Source organism: Haliotis rubra, unplaced genomic scaffold (genome assembly GCF_003918875.1).
Source record: "Haliotis rubra isolate DU_JTF1 unplaced genomic scaffold, ASM391887v1 Scf328, whole genome shotgun sequence".
Classification (NCBI taxonomy): domain Eukaryota; kingdom Metazoa; phylum Mollusca; class Gastropoda; order Lepetellida; family Haliotidae; genus Haliotis; species Haliotis rubra.
Genome location: NW_025767000.1, coordinates 144,671 through 165,978, shown reverse-complemented (window position 1 = coordinate 165,978; position 21,308 = coordinate 144,671). Strand labels below are relative to the sequence as shown.

General features: G+C 43.3%; 1 protein-coding gene across 1 annotated transcript in view; it reads left to right on the top strand.

The window, feature by feature from the left end:
• Window positions 1-2,138: 2,138 nt before the first annotated feature.
• The window catches only part of LOC124284005, a 43,654-nt gene continuing 24,484 nt past the window's right edge, over window positions 2,139-21,308 (top strand). The window contains exon 1 of the mRNA XM_046720041.1: window positions 2,139-2,221. The gene's annotated coding sequence lies outside the window, so the exon portion shown is untranslated. The remainder of the gene's footprint in view (window positions 2,222-21,308) is intronic.

Genomic DNA, 21,308 nt, shown 5'->3' with positions numbered 1-21,308 from the left:
GGTAAGTCCACTAATGTGTCCCACGTCCTCAGATCTGATTTAAGCATACCTGCCATGTTTACCTGACACTCTGGTGCTGGTGTTGGGAACATACCTGGTTGGCTTTTGCTCTGTCCTCGTTATCTTTCTGATATAGACATGATATTACCAGCGGAAACATGTTCCCATGGGCGTGAACAAGGTTCAAAGGCAACCCGATGTTGAAAACCATATGGAAATCAGTGATGACACCAGGTGTTCGCGAAAAGGGAATCTGAACATGTCCTGTCCTTGTAGGATCCGCTGCTGCATTCGAACCCAAACCATTCTGATAGGGTGCAAACATCGCAGCTGCTTATATTTGACACTAAGACTGATAAAGAAAGGCTTTTTGGCCGATGGAGATATTAACAGTCACTGTTAAAGGGACTGAGTGAATGAGCATCTTTTACGCCGCTTTAAGCAATATTCCAGCAATCTCGGGGTAGGGGAACATCAGAAATAGGCTTCGCACTTTGTCCCTATGTGGAGAATCGAACCCGGAGTTTTGGCGTGACGAGCGAACGCTTTAACCACTAGCTGTTCCACTGCCATTAAATGTTAAAGATACGAACTACTTGTTTTAATTTTGGAGAAAAGAGCCGAAACTGCATAAAATTGGCGAGGTATTCCACCATTGATCTTCTAAGTGGTACACACGACTGAATGTGTTGTCGTAGCTCTTATCTTGTCTTGTTCACCCGTTTGGTCTTTCAGGTCGTTACACGGTGGTACTCCGACTGGTGAAGTAAGCTGTGGGTAAATACCACCTTGCATGCGCAGTGAAAGGTTTCCAGCTGACAACATTGGATCGCACAACACGAGACCTTCAGTAAACTGCCTCCTTGACTCAGTATGGTGTCATTACGAAGTAACATGCCAACATTAAAATATCGATGGCGGTGGGTCGCTTACCGATTTAGAAACAATGTGTGTTCATGAGTTGAAAAAAGGGATGATTGCAATCGAAATAGAGTTTGGGATTTGCTGATCCCGGGAAAGTCACGCAACCGATGTTTGAGGGGAAACGCGATACCATTTTCGTTTTATTTTCATGTTCCAAATTTACAAATAGCCAATTAAAATCAATTTAATATATGCATACGTTGGATGTATATGGACAGATTTGACTGTAGTGGGATCACTGGCCATCGATATATGTGAATCGCTTTCAAACTTTGAAGTCGCCGCATGCGACCTATTGTCTTATTGCTGAAATCGCCATATGTGAACAGTTTTCTTATTGTTTAAGTCACCATTGCTGAATTCGTCATATGTGAACCGTTTTCCTTTGTTGAACTGTTTGGCTTACGTAACGCTTATTTAAACATACATAAATAAATGAACACTCTCCAGCATCGCACCCCAAACCATCCATATAGCCACTAGGTACACCTATCAGTTTTATATAATTTCAAATGTTCGGTATAGTTGTTACAATGGTAAGTGCAACATCAATTAAATAAAACCCAAGATCATCATCATCATCATAATCATCATCATCATCATCATCGTCGTCGTCGTCATCACCATCGTCGTCGCCGTCGCAGTCTCCATCATCATCGTCATCATTGTCGTCGTCTTTGTCATCATCATCATCATCAGCAGCAGCAGCAACATCATCATCATCATCATCATTTTCATCATCAATAACAAGCCCCAGATTCCACGCCTGACGATATGCTCATGGCACTACACTATTTTTACCTCGGCAAATGGATCAGTGTGCTCTCGAATTTCATTCTCTGCTCCATGGGGAGTATACAATAAACACGTGCATATCATGTCGTCCATGCTGACCAACTTTAGTTTTCCGTCTACGACACAGTGATGTTAACTGCCCGATTCTATCGAATGCAGAGACAGTAAAGATTTACACAAGATATTATAGTTATCTTTAAAGAATGGCCTGGTAGTAATTATATATTATTGAGTAATAATTACCGGTCTCCTCGTCGACTACAGTAACACGCTTTCTCTTCATATTTCCTGAGTATCTATAAGATAAACCCTATTAACCACACACCTTACCGAATCACGCAGGTGACCATGGCAACATTCAATCGATATTTCTCGGCTTGGAAATCTTTGATGGTATAGGCGGAAGCCGCGTGCCGCAGTGCAACATGGTATAGTCGTCTGCTCCGTACGAATCTTCAATGGTGCGACTGTCACTTGTCCAGTCTCGCTGCATCAATCTGAGGTAAGACTTGCCTTTACAGTTTCGTATATGTATCTGACATCAATCAAATACGAGTACATTGTCTGCAAACCTTTACCGAAGCACACATCGGAGTTGACCAACGATGTCCGCTGGCAAATCGATGACTCTCCGTTCACAGCTGAATTGGGTGCAGTGTTGGTATGGGCTGTTCGGCTCTGTTACGATGCGCCAGGCTACAGAGGAACCTATGGAACTGTTACTCTTGGTACTTAATCGCCCCAGTCTGCTGCCAGCATTGATTTCTTAGGGAGAAGGGGCAGGGAGGGGCAGGACTTTGTGGGGATGAGGTCCTCGCCATGGGAGAGCTTGTCTATGGTTGTCATGTTGCACACACACTCATGACCTCGGCCAGGGTGTACAGTAGTTCTGTTGTCATGACTATTACTTATGGTGACCACGGACCTCTGACATGCTGACATTTGTAGAAGATCTAATGTTAATATGTTGACACGAATGTACATTTATTACGTGTAAGGGTTGATAATGTACATGTGTCTAGATAGCCGTCGATGTGTTTACAAACGCGTAGGACGACGATAGATTTTGTATAAAACGCCGTGTTAAAATCAACAGCCATCGAACAATTACATTATGCTATGAGTACGGAAGTAACATAACAGAAACCAAGCGAAGGCAACCTAATCGATGCCAGTACAGGGCAAACACCAAAAATCTGCTAAACCGTAATTTTTAGCGGAAAGATATAAAACTGGTATGTTATATGTCATATTTTTAAATGTAAGAAGAAAAAGGTCATAGCTGATTATGACGATATAAGAGGATCAACGTTGCAACGGGTTTAGAGAGGTAGGAATAATTCGCTTAACGGCAAACTCAAATGGACATTTAAGCCTGATATTAACATCAGAGCCTTCAGGTGATTGTCGTATTGAGAATTCCTTCCTGAAAGTTATATTTAATAGTCCCTACTTTGTGACATTAACAAGAGTTAGACATATTTGTCTACCTTGTTCTTTTACATGGAATATTTCCTTTAAATGTTAAACGTGATACCCCTAATATCAGATCTTCGATCGTCAAGACATTTGCACCCTTTAACCTCTGATGTGGACATGTTAAATGTTATACATGTAACATCCATTCGTGCAAAAACATCACTGTCACTACCTCCAACACTACACTACCCGTAAAGCATCTACCATCACAATCACTACCACCTTCAACACACAACCATTAGTGTAGCAACCATCACTGTCACTACCTCCAACACTACACTACCCGTAAAGCATCTACCATCACAATCACTACCACCTTCAACACACAACCATTAGTGTAGCAACCATCACTGTCACTACCTCCAACACTACACTACCCGTAAAGCATCTACCATCACAATCACTACCACCTTCAACACACAACCATTAGTGTAGCAACCATCACTGCCACTACCTTCAACACTACACTACCCGTAAAGCATCTACCATCACAATCACTACCACCTTCAACACACAACCATTACTGTAGCAACCATCACTGTCACTACCTCCAACACTACACTACCCGTAAAGCATCTACCATCACAATCACTACCACCTTCAACACACAACCATTAGTGTAGCAACCATCACTGCCACTACCTTCAACACTACACTACCCGTAAAGCATCTACCATCACAATCACTACCACCTTCAACACACAACCATTAGTGTAGCAACCATCACTGCCACTACCTCCAACACTACACTACCCGTAAAGCATCTACCATCACAATCACTACCACCTTCAACACACAACCATTAGTGTAGCAACCATCACTGTCACTACCTCCAACACTACACTACCCGTAAAGCATCTACCATCACAATCACTACCACCTTCAACACACAACCATTAGTGTAGCAACCATCACTGTCACTACCTCCAACACTACACTACCCGTAAAGCATCTACCATCACAATCACTACCACCTTCAACACACAACCATTAGCGTAGCAACCATCACTGCCACTACCTCCAACACTACACTACCCGCAAAGCATCTACCATCACAATCACTACCACCTTCAACACACAACCATTAGCGTAGCAAACATCACTGCCACTACCTCCAACATAACACTACACTCACCGTAAAGTAACTACCATCACAATCACTACCACCTACAACACACAACCATTAGTGTAGCAACCATCACTGCCACTACCTCCAACACTACACTAACCGTAAAGTAACTACCATCACAATCACTACCACCTTCAAAACACTACCATTAGTGTAGCAACCATCACTGCCACTACCTCCAACACTACACTACACTACCCGTAAAGTAACTACCATCACAATCACTACCACCTACAACACACAACCATTAGTGTTGTTATTAGCAACCATCACTGCCACTACCTCCAACACTACACTACCCGTAAAGTTACTACCATCACAATCACTACCACCTTCAGCACACATTAACCATCAGTGTTGTTATTAGCAACCATCACTGCCACTACCTCCAACACTACACTACACTACCCGTAAAGCAACTACCATCACAATCACTACCACCTTCAACACACAACCATTAACGTAGCAAACATCACTGCCACTACCTCCAACATAACACTACACTCACCGTAAAGTAACTACCATCACAATCACTACCACCTACAACACACAACCATTAGTGTAGCAACCATCACTGCCACTACCTCCAACACTACACTATCCGTAAAGTAACTACCATCGCAATCACTACCACCTTCAAAACACAACCATTAGTGTAGCAACCATCACTGCCACTACCTCCAACACAACACTACCCGTAAAGTAACTAGCATCACAATCACTACCACCTACAACACACAACCATTAGTGTTGTTATTAGCAACCATCACTGCCACTACCTCCAACACTACACTACCCGTAAAGTAACTACCATCACAATCACTACCACCTACAACATACAACCATTAGTGTAGCAACCATCACTGCCACTACCTCCAACACTACACTACCCGTAAAGTAACTACCATCACAATCACTACCACCTTCAACACACAACCATTAGTGTTGTTATAAGCAACCATCACTGCCACTACCTCCAACACTACACTGCACTACCCGTAAAGCAACTACCATCACAATCACTACCACCTTCAACACACAACCATTAGTGTTGTTATTAGCAACCATCAATGCCACTACCTCCAACACTACACTAACCGTAAAGTAACTACCATCACAATCACTACCACCTACAACATACAACCATTAGTGTAGCAACCATCACTGCCACTACCTCCAACACTACACTACCCGTAAAGTAACTACCATCACAATCACTACCACCTTCAACACACAACCATTACTGTAGCAACCATCACTGTCACTACCTCCAACACAACACTACACTAACCGTAAAGTAACTACCATCACAATCACTACCACCTACAACACACAACCATTAGTGTAGCAACCATCACTGCCACTACCTCCAACACTACACTACCCGTAAAGTAACTACCATCACAATCACTACCACCTTCAACACACAACCATTAGTGTTGTTATTAGCAACCATCACTGCCACTACCTCCAACACTACACTACCCGTAATGTAACTACCATCACAATCACTACCGCCTTCAACACACAACCATTAGTGTAGCAACCATCACTGCCACTACCTCCAACACTACACTACCCGTAAAGTAACTACCATCACAATCACTACCACCTCAACACACAACCATTAGTGTAGCAACCATCACTGCCACTACCCCCAACACTACACTACATTAACCGTAAAGTTATTAGCATCACAATCACTACCACCTCAACACACAACCATTAGTGTAACAAACATCACTGTCACTACCTCCAACACTACACTACACTACCCGTAAAGTAACTACCATCACAATCACTACCACCTACAACACACAACCATTAGTGTAGTAGCCATCACTGTCACTACCTCCAAGACAATACAACACTAACCGTAAAGTGACTACCATCACAATCACTACCACCTTCAACACACAACCATTAGTGTAGCAACCATCACTGCCACTACCTCCAACACAACACTACACTAACCGTAAAGTAACTAGCATCACAATCACTACCACCTTCAAAACACTACGATTAGTGTAGCAACCATCACTGCCACTACCTCCAACACTACACTACATTAACCGTAAAGTAATTAGCATCACAATCACTACCACCTACAACACACAACCATTAGTGTAGCAACCATCACTGCCACTACCTCCAACACAACACTCACCGTAAAGTAACTACCATCACAATCACTACCACCTTCAACACACAACCATTAGTGTAGCAACCATCACTGTCACTACCTCCAACACTACACTACCCGTAAAGTAACTACCATCACAATCACTACCACCTACAACACACAACCATTAGTGTAGCAACCATCACTGCCACTACCTCCAACACTACACTACCCGTAAAGTAACTACCATCACAATCACTACCACCTTCAACACACAACCATTAGTGTAGCAACCATCACTGCCACTACCTCCAACACAACACTACCCGTAAAGTAACTACCATCACAATCACTACCACCTTCAACACACAACCATTAGTGTAGCAACCATCACTGCCACTACCTCCAACACAACACTACCCGTAAAGTAACTACCATCACAATCACTACCACCTTCAACACACAACCATTAGTGTTGTTATTAGCAACCATCACTGCCACTACCTCCAACACTACACTACCCGTAAAGTAACTACCATCACAATCACTACCACCTCAACACACAACCATTAGTGTAGCAACCATCACTGCCACTACCTCCAACACTACACTACCCGTAAAGTGACTACCATCACAATCACTACCACTTTCAACACACAACCATTAGTGTAGCAACCATCACTGTCACTACCTCCAACACAACACTACACTAACCGTAAAGTAACTAGCATCACAATCACTACCACCTTCAACACACAACCATTAGTGTAGCAACCATCACTGCCACTAACCCCAACACAACACTACCCACAAAGTAACTACCATCACAATCACTACCACTTTCAAAACACTACCACAATCACTTTCCTTAGTGGCATTACTACCATTAGTTTCATTAGCCTGGTCACTACTTAAATATACCTATAATTACTCTCCCACACCGAAAAAAACTTCCTCTTCCGCGATTACTTCTTTTGCTGCTGGGGCGTGGGGCTGGGGTGGGGAGGGCGGTTAGCCTAGTGGTTAAAGCGTTCACTCGTCAAGCCGAAGACCCGGGTTCGATTCCCCACATGGATACAACGTGTGAAGTCCATTTCTGGTGTTCCCCGCCGTGATATTGCTGGAATTAATATTGCTAAAAGCGGCGTAAAACTAAACTCACTCACTCTTTTGCTGCATTTGCTAATTCAAGTCAAAACGGCAATGCCAATACATTCAGCTGAGAGTGTGAGTTAGAGAGTGAGATTTTGGTTGAACCCAGCTTTGAATAATGTTTCTGTCGCAGTCCTGTGCGGTGTCCCCCCTATTACCCCTACACTCTCAGTTCACCTACACTTTTTTGGGTCAAAAAGTGTGGGGGTAATGGGGGTCTTAAATAAAAACTGTAGATGAGGTACACCCTCTCATGTAAAATGGACTCTGTCAATCTGTATGTAAAACAAACAATATATTTTAACTTATAAGTTTATCGCTGGAAAAAGAATTTATAAATGAACCACGTCTGTTAAAGAATGTAAAGTTGCTAAGAATACAAAATTCAAAAATCATATTGAAATGATAGCAATAGCTTAGCAATACGAAAGCTAAAAACATATGTTATAAAACATATAACGTGAAAATGCTAAAATTCCTAGATTCCAAGTTTCACCAAATGTCCAACAGCATCTAAAAAGCCACTTTTGTAATGTCCAATGAGTAGTGACTTTTCTCCTATTATTTAAACTGTAGCGATACCCATCTAATAATGCTCGTTTTCCACCCCTTAGTGATGTTGACCGCCTCCGTAGTGTAGTGGTTAGAGCGTCCGCCCGGAGAGCGGAAGGTCGCGGGTTCGATCCCCGACCGCGTCATACCAAAAGATGTTAAAATATGGTACTTGTTGGTCCCTGCCTGGCGCTCGGCATTAATGGGTACATCAAGGACTGGTCGGCTCGGAGTCAGTATAATGTGTCTGAGTGGAGCATTCATGCTTCACTGCAGCATGGTATCTCAGTGGGCTAGCACTATAAAAAACAGCTTCAGTCTGGGCTAGTACAAGCAGCCGCACATACACGTACACACGCATGCGCGTTGTCATATGAGCGAAATATTCTCAAGTACGACGTTAAACCCAGTTTCACTTCACCTCACCTTAGTGATGTTACATATTCGACCATTTTGACAAATCCTATGTCGAAAATGTGCGTTGAAATGCAATATACATCTTAAATAGACACCATTCTTATGTGAGTAATGGCAGTCCTTTTGATTGCTTAAGTAGACAACGCATAACACCTTCCCTAAACCAATTTTGTTACTCAGAATCAAAGCTTATGCTCATTGTCTATATCAAGCCCCGAATTTCTTCAAATGGGCCAAGCCCGTTTGTTAACTGGGTGAGTCCACTTGTGAGTAGGGTAGAACCAAAGAAAAGTGTACTGACTGAGTTTGGTTTAACGCCGCTTTTAGCAATATTCCAGCAACATAACGGCGGGGGACACCAGAAATAGGCTTCACACATTGTACCCATGTGGGGATTCGAACCCGGATCTTCGGCGTGACGAGTCAACGCTTTAACCATAAGGCTAACCCACCGCCCCAAAGCAAAGTGTAGGGGTAGTGAGAAAACATGCAATGATAAAGTGTAGGTGAACTGGGGTGTAGGTGAAATGAGAGTGTAGGGGTTATGGGTGTGAACTTCCTGTGCGACGTAAGACGTGAGCCTCGTGTGATGAAAGCGTTAAATTGTACAAATACGGTGCAATCCACGAGCACGCAAACATAGTCATACTCAGTTTGAATCTGGGATTTAAATATACAATCATATGTTTGTGCCACGCCTAAGGGACGCAAATCTGGCTTTTTTAATCGCAGTTCCTCGTAACCGTCTTGAGCCATCAACGTCCATGTTGTACGACAGTGGACACTGTAAACAGAAGCACTCGATATTCGGACAATGCGGCCGTTTGGTATCTATGTCCGCTTTCATATTTACCACATATATTGTGTGTTTCTATTTCATTTGGTATTTACTATGAATGTATTCCTTTTAAAATTACTTCTATGATTTTAAAATGATTGAGGACATGAGAAAAGTCATCCAATCATTTACCGTTTGGAGAATCGAACCCGGAAATCAAGCCTTCCATTTGCCATTTTCCCTCCACGGCGAAACTTCCTCTTGTGTTCTAATAATGTCCTTTCTCGCTTTCGTTAGTGAACAGTACCAGCGAAAATGCCATGATCGATCTAGTTTGTGGAAAGTGAATTTTCCTTCAAAATCCAATCAAGGTAAATTAAGAAACGAGCAATTATATCCAAAGCCTCGGTTTTGAGGGATTAACCAAGTACACATGAGCATTACAGAAGTGGAAGAAAAAATGAGTAGCTGATTATTAGTCTTTCGCTAATGCCTTTCCAGATGCAATCAGGCAAAAAGTATCGGCAAGTAGAGTGCGTTCAAACAACGATTAAAAGAGCCACTTCAGGTCAAGGTCAAGGTTAAATTTACGAGGGAGTCTCTGTTGAATAAGAAATATGTGACATGGCCTTTATGATACTATCTCTTCATCAACAACAGGGGCGGTGGGGTAGCCTAGTGGTTAAAGTGTTGGCTCGTCACGCCGATGGCCCGTGTTCGAATCCCCACATGGGTACAATGTGTGAAGCCCATTTCTGGTGTCCCTCGCCGTGATGTTGCTGGAATATTGCTAAAAGCGGCGTCAACACAAACTCAGTCAGTCAGTCAGTCTAGTGTCCCCAGCCGTGATGTTGCTGGAACATAGCTAAAAGCTGCGTCAACCCAAACTCAGTCAGTCAGGCAGTCATCAACAACAATAATGCATCGCATTAAATTATTGAAGAAAAAATTACGCTTAACCCAGATTTTCTGTGTCTAGGTATTGTTTTGCACCAACGTTCTATAGTTATTTCGTTCCGGAGCCATATTTCGTTCATGATAAAAAAACTCATGCATCTTTTAGCTTTTTTCTGATTAAGAAGCAAGCATCTGTTTGCTTACCATTTATGCTTAATCCTGGTCACGAAAACCGTAAACAGTAGTATAGGGAAATTTGACGTCATTTGACGCGGGTCTATTAATTCTCTTCGGATGTCCCAATCAAGCGTTTGATGTACTGCAGCATTCCAACCCAGCAGCCTTTCTCCTCAGATTGAAGGTCTTTCCCCTGAAGCCGTTAATGGCCATAATCACAAGTTGCAGGTTTCATCTGTTCGGAAATGTCGACCAGGTCAACAAGATCTGGCCATGAAATTGCTTTCAATCAAATCAAATTACGGAAAAGAGCATTTTTTCTCATCCTTGATCGAGGCCATGTACGAATTAGGGTCAAGTTTGTCGTATGGGTTCTGTAACGAAGGTTTCCGCCCTGCAAGCTCATGGCTCCGTATTGGATCCGTATTGGATCCCCATTTCTATTCATGTCCGTTATGGTAAAGCAGTAGGAGTACAGGACGGGACATCGTGTTTACATCGGAAATACACCTTGACGGTAAATCGATGTCAGTGTTACTCGATAGTTCGACAGGTAATGTTTCTGCTCTTGCTCTTGAAGCGCGTCAGTGAGGCAGGCACAGGTAACCTATTTGCGTCCCTTAGAAGATCCAGAACATTATGATCGGGTTCGGATCTCAAATTCGTGCTGATCATGATTCTCTGTTTTGTAGCACCCTATTGGCGCCCGTTCACTTTAACCAAAGTACTACACCACTGAAATCTGCATCATTCCGGTTTTCGCACATTAGGCTGGAATATCTAGATGAAACTGAAAGAAGCCCAAATGTTAAGACCAATGTATTCACTCTTCAGTGTGAGTGAATTTGCTTTTATGAGCCTATGGTAACACTGATTGACTGAGTTTGGTTTTACGCCGCTTATAGCAATATTCCAGCAACATCACGGCGGGGGACACCAGAAATGGGCTTCACACATTGTACCCATGTGGGGATTCGAACCCGGGTCTTCGGCGTGACGAGTCAACGCTTTAACCACTAGGCTACCCCACCGCCCCCCTATGGTAACAGTACAGCGACATCACAGTAGGGTATACCAGAACTACACATTATACCTATATGTGGGGTCTCCCCACAGCTCCAGCCTGACGAATGAACGCTGTATCCACTGTGCCACCCAAATGGACGCATCTTACGCTGCAATCCATTCTCGATGCAGATGCGGGCTTGTGTGATGCTAGCATTGCTTTAGCACGATTTCTGCATGGTAACTTCAATGTCACCATGAAACCAACATTTCACCTCTGTGAGGTTTCAAACCTAGACTTTAGCATAACGGGCGAACTCTAAATATGCTTTAAATCTCCGCTCTGCCTTAGTGTGAGAACATTCACTCTGGAACAGTCATTAAGCACATTGTTTGCCATAACCTCCTACAGCTAAGTTTATCGATGTAGCCCTGTCTCATACTCTCTATCGCCACATCACAATATACGTCCAGTCAACTCTGGTCACCTGTTTACTTTGCCATAGGTGCTGCGTCAAGTTTAATAAGGAATCTTAAACCCTGAAATAGCAAAGTACGGATATGTCAGGTATGGCTGGCGTCACCTGTCGTGACATGGCCATATTGGTGGTGTGTTCTACATGGCCGGATTATGGATTACCTCGTGGCGTATGTTGGAATATCAGACACTGACAAGCAACGGGAATCAATAATGTGACAGGCATGAAAGTAGTCTGCTTCGTCGACTAAATTTGACTGTAACCCCCGAGTACTTAATATAGAGTAACACACTGGCTGTGTGCGTGAGTGCGTGCCTGCGTGCGTGCGTACATGTATGAATATCTGTGTGCGTCGCTTTATGTGCATACGGACATTCGTATGATGCGTTTATGCGTGCCAGGGTGTCGAAATTGCTACGACTGTGTGTTTATGCATGTGCGTTTGAGTGTGTACATGTATGCGTGTGTATGCGTGTATTCCTGTTTGCGTGTGGTTTATTGAGGATAACATAAACTTGGTCTGTGGCACTGCTGTGGTGTACATGTGCGTATACACGTGTGCGATTGTGCGTGTGTGTGATTATGCGTGTGCGCCGTAGATGATGCTGTAGTAGCTGAATATCGTTGGTTCTCTGAACCGCCCTTCCCTAACCTTCATTGCTGCTTCGTCCATTCCGAATATAGTATTCCCCACGAACATTCATATAACCTCAAATAACATACGCTAACACCTTCAGTTGCCACTGCCTCTTGGGTGCTGAAAGTACTTGCATCTGCTTAGTATCTAAATCAACTATCGGCAGGCTGGCAATATGGATGCGACCTTACACCCCGGTGGTTGAGCGTCTGGTTAGTACAATAATTACTCCTGTTTGGTTCTACTAACCCTGGCGTAATTAAGCTGAAGGATTGATTGCAGGTTAAGACCCTTGTACCAACCATTCACTACCACACTGAAGATATTTCTACTTTAACTCCGGCTTTACCGGCTTTTTGATCGCCGTACAGGACTTGGCATGGTGCAGTTCCATTTGATTTTAACCCTGACATGGTAGAACTTAGATATTGCATAGACACTTTGAAATTTTCTCAGACATGATGAAAATATAAGGCTTTTGTTCGGACTCGTGTGGTCCACACAATCGGTTCTTATTATATCCATTCTGGTATTTGTTGTATCGCCCTGATAGACTGTTTACTGTCATGATCTGGCGATTTATACCTGCTACTCTATACTAACGTAGCTGTATATCACAAGTGTCCATGGTTGTTCAAGCATTCAGGGGAAATCATTTGCTTTAAGGGGGCGGTGGGGTAGCCTAGTGGTTAAAACTTTGGTTCGTCACGCCGAAGACTTCGATTCCCCACATGGGTACAATGTGTGAAGCCCATTTCTGGTGTCCCCCGCCATGATATGGCTGGAATATTGCTAAAAGCGGCGTAAAACCCAACTCACTCACTCACTCACCGTTTGCTTTAAGTACCAAGATAACAGCCACACATCACTGACAATCCACTACTCAACATTCTGGGATTTACGTTTTTCATACATGTGTTACGTTTTAATACAACCAAAAATGAATGTTGTTCTTAGCGTTATAAGTTTTAGGACGAATGCTTATCGCAGGCAAATTTCCTTGTGAATAGAACTTTTTTTATGTTCAATGCCACGTTTCGCCGAAAGACCCGTGAGGGTCCGGGTTAGAATTGATCTTTAGCAACCCATGCTTGTCGTGAGAGGCGACTAACGGGATCGGGTGGTCAGTATCGCTGACTTGGTTGACACATGTCATCGTATCCCGATTGCGCAGATCGATGCTCATGCTGTTGATGACTGGATTGTCTGGTCCAGACTCGATTATTAGGTGGAATATTGCTTGAGTGCGGCGTAAAACTAAACTCACTCACTCACGGTTCGCCGAAGATGCACGTGTCCAGTAATGTCAGTGAACCTGCTCGATTAAGACAGTAGCATCTGTAGCGAAACGTCACCTGCAACGTACAAAGAGTGTGAGTATGGTTTTACGCCGCTTTTAGCAATATTCCAGCTATATCACGGCGGGGGACACCAGCAATGGGCTTGACACATTGCACCCATGTGGGGAATCGAACCCGGATCTTCGGCGTGACGAGCGACGCTTAAACCACTAGGCTACCCCACCGCATTCGGAACAAACAAAGAAGTTGAAATCTATGGTCAACTATGCTACATTGATATTACATCTTCTAAGACGCCACTTAACTATGCTCTCAGGAGTTATAGTGTCAGATAAACATTACATGATGGAAGTGTAAATCAGCGTATATATAAATACAGAGATACTTACAAGAGATACGTCTGTGTTGAGGGGGAGACAGGCGTGCTCGTTTCCATCGGTCGACGCACTTGTCTTCATGATCAGTTTAGCAATTACTATTCATCAGTTGAGTCACAGGGGTCCCGGTATCCACGTTTATCATGACACGTCAGGTTAACACTTTCACAACTGTCACTTTCGGATAAATAATATATTTATCAAGCATCGTAAATTGGTTCTCAGGATGTATAAAGTCAACTCCATTTCGTCTGGAGTTATCGTTTACGTCGCGAAGACACGAAACTTAGATGATAACCCCTCTGCGTTTGTACTGACGTTTCTGCCGTGCCTGTCGTCTCTTCATAAGGTTAGTACGAGTAATTGTGTGAGAGTGATAATTAATGTACATACTTGAGAATACGTTACTGTTTCATTTTATGTATGAATTTCGGATTATATCAAAATCACGTAGAGATCACAGGCAAAAGTGGGTGAGTGAGTATGGTTTTATGCCGCTTTTAGAAATATACCAGAAATGGGCTTCACACAATGTAGTCATGTGGGGAATCGAACCCGGGTCTTTGGCGTGACGAGCGAACGCTTTAACCACTAGGCTACCCCAAAGCCTCTCACAGGCAAGAGGGATAAAGCCTTCAGAACTTAGTGTCATTATAGTCCAGAGTCCAGAGCGCAATGGTCGATAGATCGGGCACTGAACCGTTGTTGTATAGTGAGTTAGTGAGGGAGTTATTGAGTGAATGAGTGAGTGAATGAGAATGGTTTTAAGCTGCTTTTCGCAATATTCCAGAAATATCACGGAGGAGGACACCTGACATGGGCTTTACACATTGCACCTATATGGGGATTCGAACCCAGGTTTTCGGATTGACGAGCGAACCCTAGTCTCGCCCACCGCCCCAATTGTTATTTAGTGGTATCGCATCTGTAGTACACGAACCTGTGGTTAAAGATCTGACATTACTTCAATTACTTCACAGGCCGTAAAATCTCGTCGATGTAACGACGTGCGGTGAGATTACCGTTGATTATGACGAGATCTGTCTTCTGGTCCCCACAAATTCAACCCCAGACCATAACGCTTCCACCGCCGTAATGCATTACGGTCCTGGCCCACCTCAATATGGCACGTCGGTGTCGGAGCGTTAACGTCATGCCCTTGAAAGGTCGATAGGCACGAATACCATGCTGACGGAGTCGTCTTGCTACGGTCTGTCTGCTGACTGCATGTCCAAGGCTATTGGCGCTTGATGACGTCACAGTGAGGTAGCGGTTTCTCAGAGGAAGCACCCGTAAATATCGATCTTTCTGTGGGGTCATGACCTTGGGTCTGCCACTCCTGGGTCTCTCAGCAGTACTGCCAGTCTGTCTGTGACGTGTGACAAGTCTGGCGATGGTGGACTTGCAGCATCCCATGATCTTGGCCACGTGCTCCTGTGTTGCACTTGTTCACTGGGAATAGACAGGTTGTTATCGAGGGATGTGTTTTCAGCCGTTTTTCAGCAGATTGGCAATTATTTTGACAATTCAGATAATTTTTATTTTGGTGGCGTTTCTTTTGGACGCTAGTTTATGTTTCTGTGTCCGCGTTTCCATCATTGTGCTGTGAGATACCTTTCTGCTGGCAATGTATAGACATATCATACATTTGTGTGCTATTAGAACTGGCACCATGAATCTGTATCCTGTATCTGGAACCATAAGTCGGTATATTCCACACATTACTGTATGCGACACGATATAGGCATATTGTACGACATTACTGTAAGCGTCAAGATATAGGCATATTGTACGACATTACTGTATGCGACAAGATATAGGCATATCGTACGACATTACTGTAAGCGTCAAGATATAGGCATATTGTACGACATTACTGTATGCGACAAGATATAATGAATACTATTGTACGACAATTACCGTATGTGGCACAACCACTCTGATTTCACGACAATCAGCCTGTGTATGATACACACCGTTACTTTATCAAAATTGTACATGGCACCATTATACCATAATTGGAACCGTCAAACTGTATGTGACACCGTTTCCTATCTAAATTATGTAACACTTACATTATACCTAGCACCATCATACTGCATCTTTCACAATCAGCTTTATTAAGCATTTTCCTTTTGTACAAGCTATGTCCTATGTGTACTATAAACCATACATCTATTCTCCGAAAAGAAACCATCCAGACTTTCTCCACATACGATACGTGGTTGCATTTATATGGCAACATCGTACTGTATCTGAAACAATGGTTTTGTCCATGATACCATCATCTAGGACAGGGCAATGTTATTCAGTTAACGGGATACGAATGAACATACTTGGTACCATCTTAATATGTTTTAGTTATATTTATTGCATTCAAGGTCATTGTCCCTCATACAAGGGTAAGTGATATTTATCTGTCCTCTGTCCTCGATTTGGCATGGCATATTGTAGACTCCTTTGTCGTTCTACCCTATTGGGTACCATAATGCAAAAATAATCTATCACCAGAGGTACCTGTCATGCTCCATACAACATGTCATGCTTCACCACGCGTTTTAAAGCTAAGATTATCTCTAAAGCTTTATTGCCTCTTTGAGCCGGCGAGAAATCCACTTTCAAACACGTTAAGATCACTTAACGTCGGACTGCGGTGTGAGGTCGGAGAAGTCGTTGTGCGGCTGCAGATGACGTCGTCCCACATAGTCGATGACTGTACAGACTGTGATAAAATCGCAGTGATAGGTTTTTATGGGCAAAGAAAGCATGACGTGAGTTTATGTCAACAGCATTCTTCTGATATGCACTCAGTAAGTAAACAGGAAAGTGGACATTGATTGGGAAATGAGACGTGGTTGGTGAGTTTTCATGTTTGGCGAGTAAAGGCGAATGTGGTCAATACAGAGCAAACCGACGGAATTAGCTTGCCATGTTATTATTGAAGCTTTACTTATGCAAACACTTATCGCAGCCAATATGTATGTGACATTACGTCACACTGAATGGGATTTAGAAACCGTGACAACGATATTACGACAGGAGGTTGACAAATAATGACATAGGGCAATCGTACATGCCTGTATGATATATTTCCTCAGTCGTCTATGATTGTTATTATTCTCTTTCTCAACTTACTGAAGCCGCCAGTGCTGTTATAAATAAGTACGGATTACGCCACCTTTAGCAATATTCCAGTAACATCACAGCGGGAACACCAGAAATGGGTTTCATATATTGGGAAATAGTACCCAGATCTTCGGCGTTACGAGCGAACGCTTTAACCACTAGGTTACCTCTCCGCCCCTCTAGCTTTTGTAGATGAGTCTGTTAATGAGTATTCGCACGAGTGAGTGAGTTTATTTTTACGCCACTTTTAGCAATGTTCCAGCAATATCACGGCGGGGGACACCACAAATGGGCTTCCACAATGTGCCCATGTGGGGAATCGAACCCGGGTCTTCGGCGTTACGAGCGAACGCTTTAACCACTAGGCTACCTCTCCGCCCCTTTAACTGTTGATGAATCTGTTAATGAGTATTCGCAATGGATATGTTATCTGGACATGGTGGGTAACGACCACTTAATGACAATATATCATATATAATTACATGCCCAACCTATTATTCAAAGTTTGATGGCTAATCGCACCGGCTCTGAAGGGAACAAAGGAAAATGGCAGCGGTCAGTACAAGAACTGGGAACTGAAACAGGATTGATGGTTTAAACAACAGCGTGATGAAGTGTACTTTCTGCATCCTGCATGCAAGTGTGCTGTATTCCTGGTTTGTGTTCAGCAACCGCGCCTTGCTTCCAACATGGCTGAGAACTCTGACTAATGACTTCTGTTACACATTTGCTTGAGCTTACATGCAATGAGATTTTGTTTTTATTTGCTTTTGCTGTGTTATGTGGTAGCTGTTTTGTGTAGCTACAATGGAACGTATCGATCTCCGATCTATCAGAAGTTGAGCATCTGATAGAATGTGGTGTAGGCCCTCGTGTGATCATTGGTTTCTCTGGGCTGCGATATCTTCTCGACTGTGGCTAATGTTCACGTTAACTATTCCTACGGCTCTGTCTGCTGGAATGTTGCGTGTGTGACCATCAGTATCTGTGAGGTGTTGAGTCGGAAAGAGGCGTGCGAAATCTAGCGTGTTTGTACATTAGACAACACACTTAGTCATGCAGGATACCTGCTGTGAAAGGATGTGCGCCCCCTCATGCTGACCGATGTACGCAGATTATTGTTTCTGAGGGAGCAAGTGCTATCATAATTTCACCATTTCTCTGACAATGTGCTTGAGTTGAGCTACGACTGTGTAGGGTGGACAATGTGCTTGAGTTGAGCTACGACTGTGTAAGGTGGACAACCTGCTTGAGTTGAGCTACGACTGTGTAGGGTGGACAATCTGCTTGAGTTGAGCTACGACTGTGTAGGGTGGACAATGTGCTTGAGTTGAGCTACGACTGTGTAGGGTGGACAATGTGCTTGAGTTGAGCTACGACTGTGTAAGGACGACAATCTGCTTGAGCTGAGCTACGACTATGTAGGGTGGACAATCTGCTTGAGTTGAGCTACGACTATGTAGGGTGGACAATCTGCTTGAGTTGAGCTACGACTGTGTAGGGTGGACAATGTGCTTGAGTTGAGCTACGACTGTGTAAGGTGGACAACCTGCTTGAGTTGAGCTACGACTGTGTAGGGTGGACAATGTGCTTGAGTTGAGCTACGACTGTGTAGGGTGGACAATCTGCTTGAGTTGAGCTACGACTGTGTAGGGTGGACAATGTGCTTGAGTTGAGCTACGACTGTGTAAGGACGACAATCTGCTTGAGCTGAGCTACGACTATGTAGGGTGGACAATCTGCTTGAGTTGAGCTACGACTATGTAGGGTCGACAATCTGCTTGAGTTGAGCTACGACTGTGTAGGGACGACAATCTGCTTGAGTTGAGCTACGACTGTGTAGGGAAGACAATCTGCTTGAGTTGAGCTACGACTATGTAGGGTGGACAACCTGCTTGAGTTGAGCTACGACAATGTAGGGTGGACAACCTGCTTGAGTTGAGCTACGACTATGTAGGGTGGACAACCTGCTTGAGTTGAGCTACGACTGTGTAGGGTGGACAATGTGCTTGAGTTGAGCTACGACTGTGTAAGATGGACTAATACTCGAGTAGCTATGTAGGGTGGACAATCAACTTGATTACAGCTACGACTGTGTAAGATGGACAATCTGTTCGAGTAGACTGTAGGGTTTACAATGGGCTGGAGTATACCTACAACTGTGAAGGGTGGACAATCAGATAGAATCTAACGCATTTCCGCGTTAATGATATTTATGAATACACACACAAGGTGTACATTCATAGCTTGTAAAAAGCTAAGATGATTCTTTTTTCTTAAACTTATTCAAACAAATAACCCGTCAGCAGGGAAGAATGTAACCATGTTTCTAAATGCACGTGTACAAATGAATGCTTTTACAATAATAGCAAAAGCTTTTAAAGTGAAATTGAATTGGTTATAAAGATTCGTTTTGAATGGCAAAACCTCCAGATGAGAATGAAAAGCTATACAGCAGTAGCATTCAGTTTGTCAGTGGACCTATTAACGTCAGTACATGCCGTTCTCAATGGCTGCCTACCAGGAGACGAATACCACGTGGACAGCCGAGATTAAGAAGCGATACACACAACAGGCATTTACAGGATCAGATAATGTCTGTTATCCCCACAAAGGAGCTTTAAGAGACAGATATATCCAGCAGTGGCCAATAAGTAAGTGACCAGGCGAAGTGTATAGAAAACAGACTAGTAACAGCTGCGGTCAGCCCCCTGAATGGTGTTCCGAGACTAAGTGGCAATAGGGTCTGCATGGAAAACAGATCCATAACAATCTAAGCTTGGAATAACCATCAGCACTATTCAGGTATTCATTACGTGCCACAAAGAATAGATCTATATCCAGCCTGGTGAGTCTCTAAGATGACCGCAAGCAATCATCGATGTGACAAGAATGCATTATTCAGTCGCCAAATACATTGTAATATGTTTCATGATAAGGTTGGCGAGCGTCTATGAAATTGATATGAGAGGTCACCTGTGCTAAAGGGTGTTTTCAGGTTGAGCACATTTGGTCAGTTTCTGTTTAACATCGATACAACCTTGGCCACGAGCATAAAGATGTAATTGAAAAAGCTGGGCTTGCGTGATCCGTTGGGGATACTGATCGGAACTCATATGTTGTAACGAATATAAATGTGAACACGTATCCTGTACCGTATGTAAGGCTGAACACGTAGCCGCAGGCAAGGTTGGACACGTATCCTGTACCGTATGTAAGACTGACCACGTATCCTGTACCGTATGTAAGGTTGAACACATAGCCTCTACCGCAGGCAAGCTTGGACACGTATCCTGAACTGTATGTATGGCTGAACACGTATCCTGTACCGTATGTAAGGTTGAATACTTATCCTGTACCGTATGTAAAGTTGAACAAGTATCCTCTACCGTTTGTACTGTTGAATACGTATCCTGAACCATATACAAAAATGAACACGCATCCTGTACCATACGTAAGGTTGAATATGTATCCTGTACCGTATGCGAGGTACCGACTACGATAGGATCAGATGGTTAAGCTTGACGTGTGAAAGCGTTAATCGTATCATCATAGTGTGGACCTCCGCGAAGATTCAGGTGTTCAGCGACCATCATATGTCGTAAGAGGAAACTAACGGGATTGATTCAGGCTCTTGGTTGAGGCATGCCATGGTATCCGTATTAAATGGATCGATTCTCATGATCACATTCACCGGATTGTCTGGTTCAGACTCCATCATTTACAGACTTCTGCCACATAGCTGGAATATTTCTGAAATGCTTATGATCTTAATCATTGCTCATTTTTTTCAATCATTGATTTGCTTGCTCCAGACTAATATACAGATTATTATTTATTTTTCCTAGTATAATATAGTTAATATATATAAAGTCATGTGAAATAGATAGTACACAACCTGTAGCTTGGAGCGTTTAAATAACACAGTACATATCATGGAAAGCGCTCTGAATGTGACTTA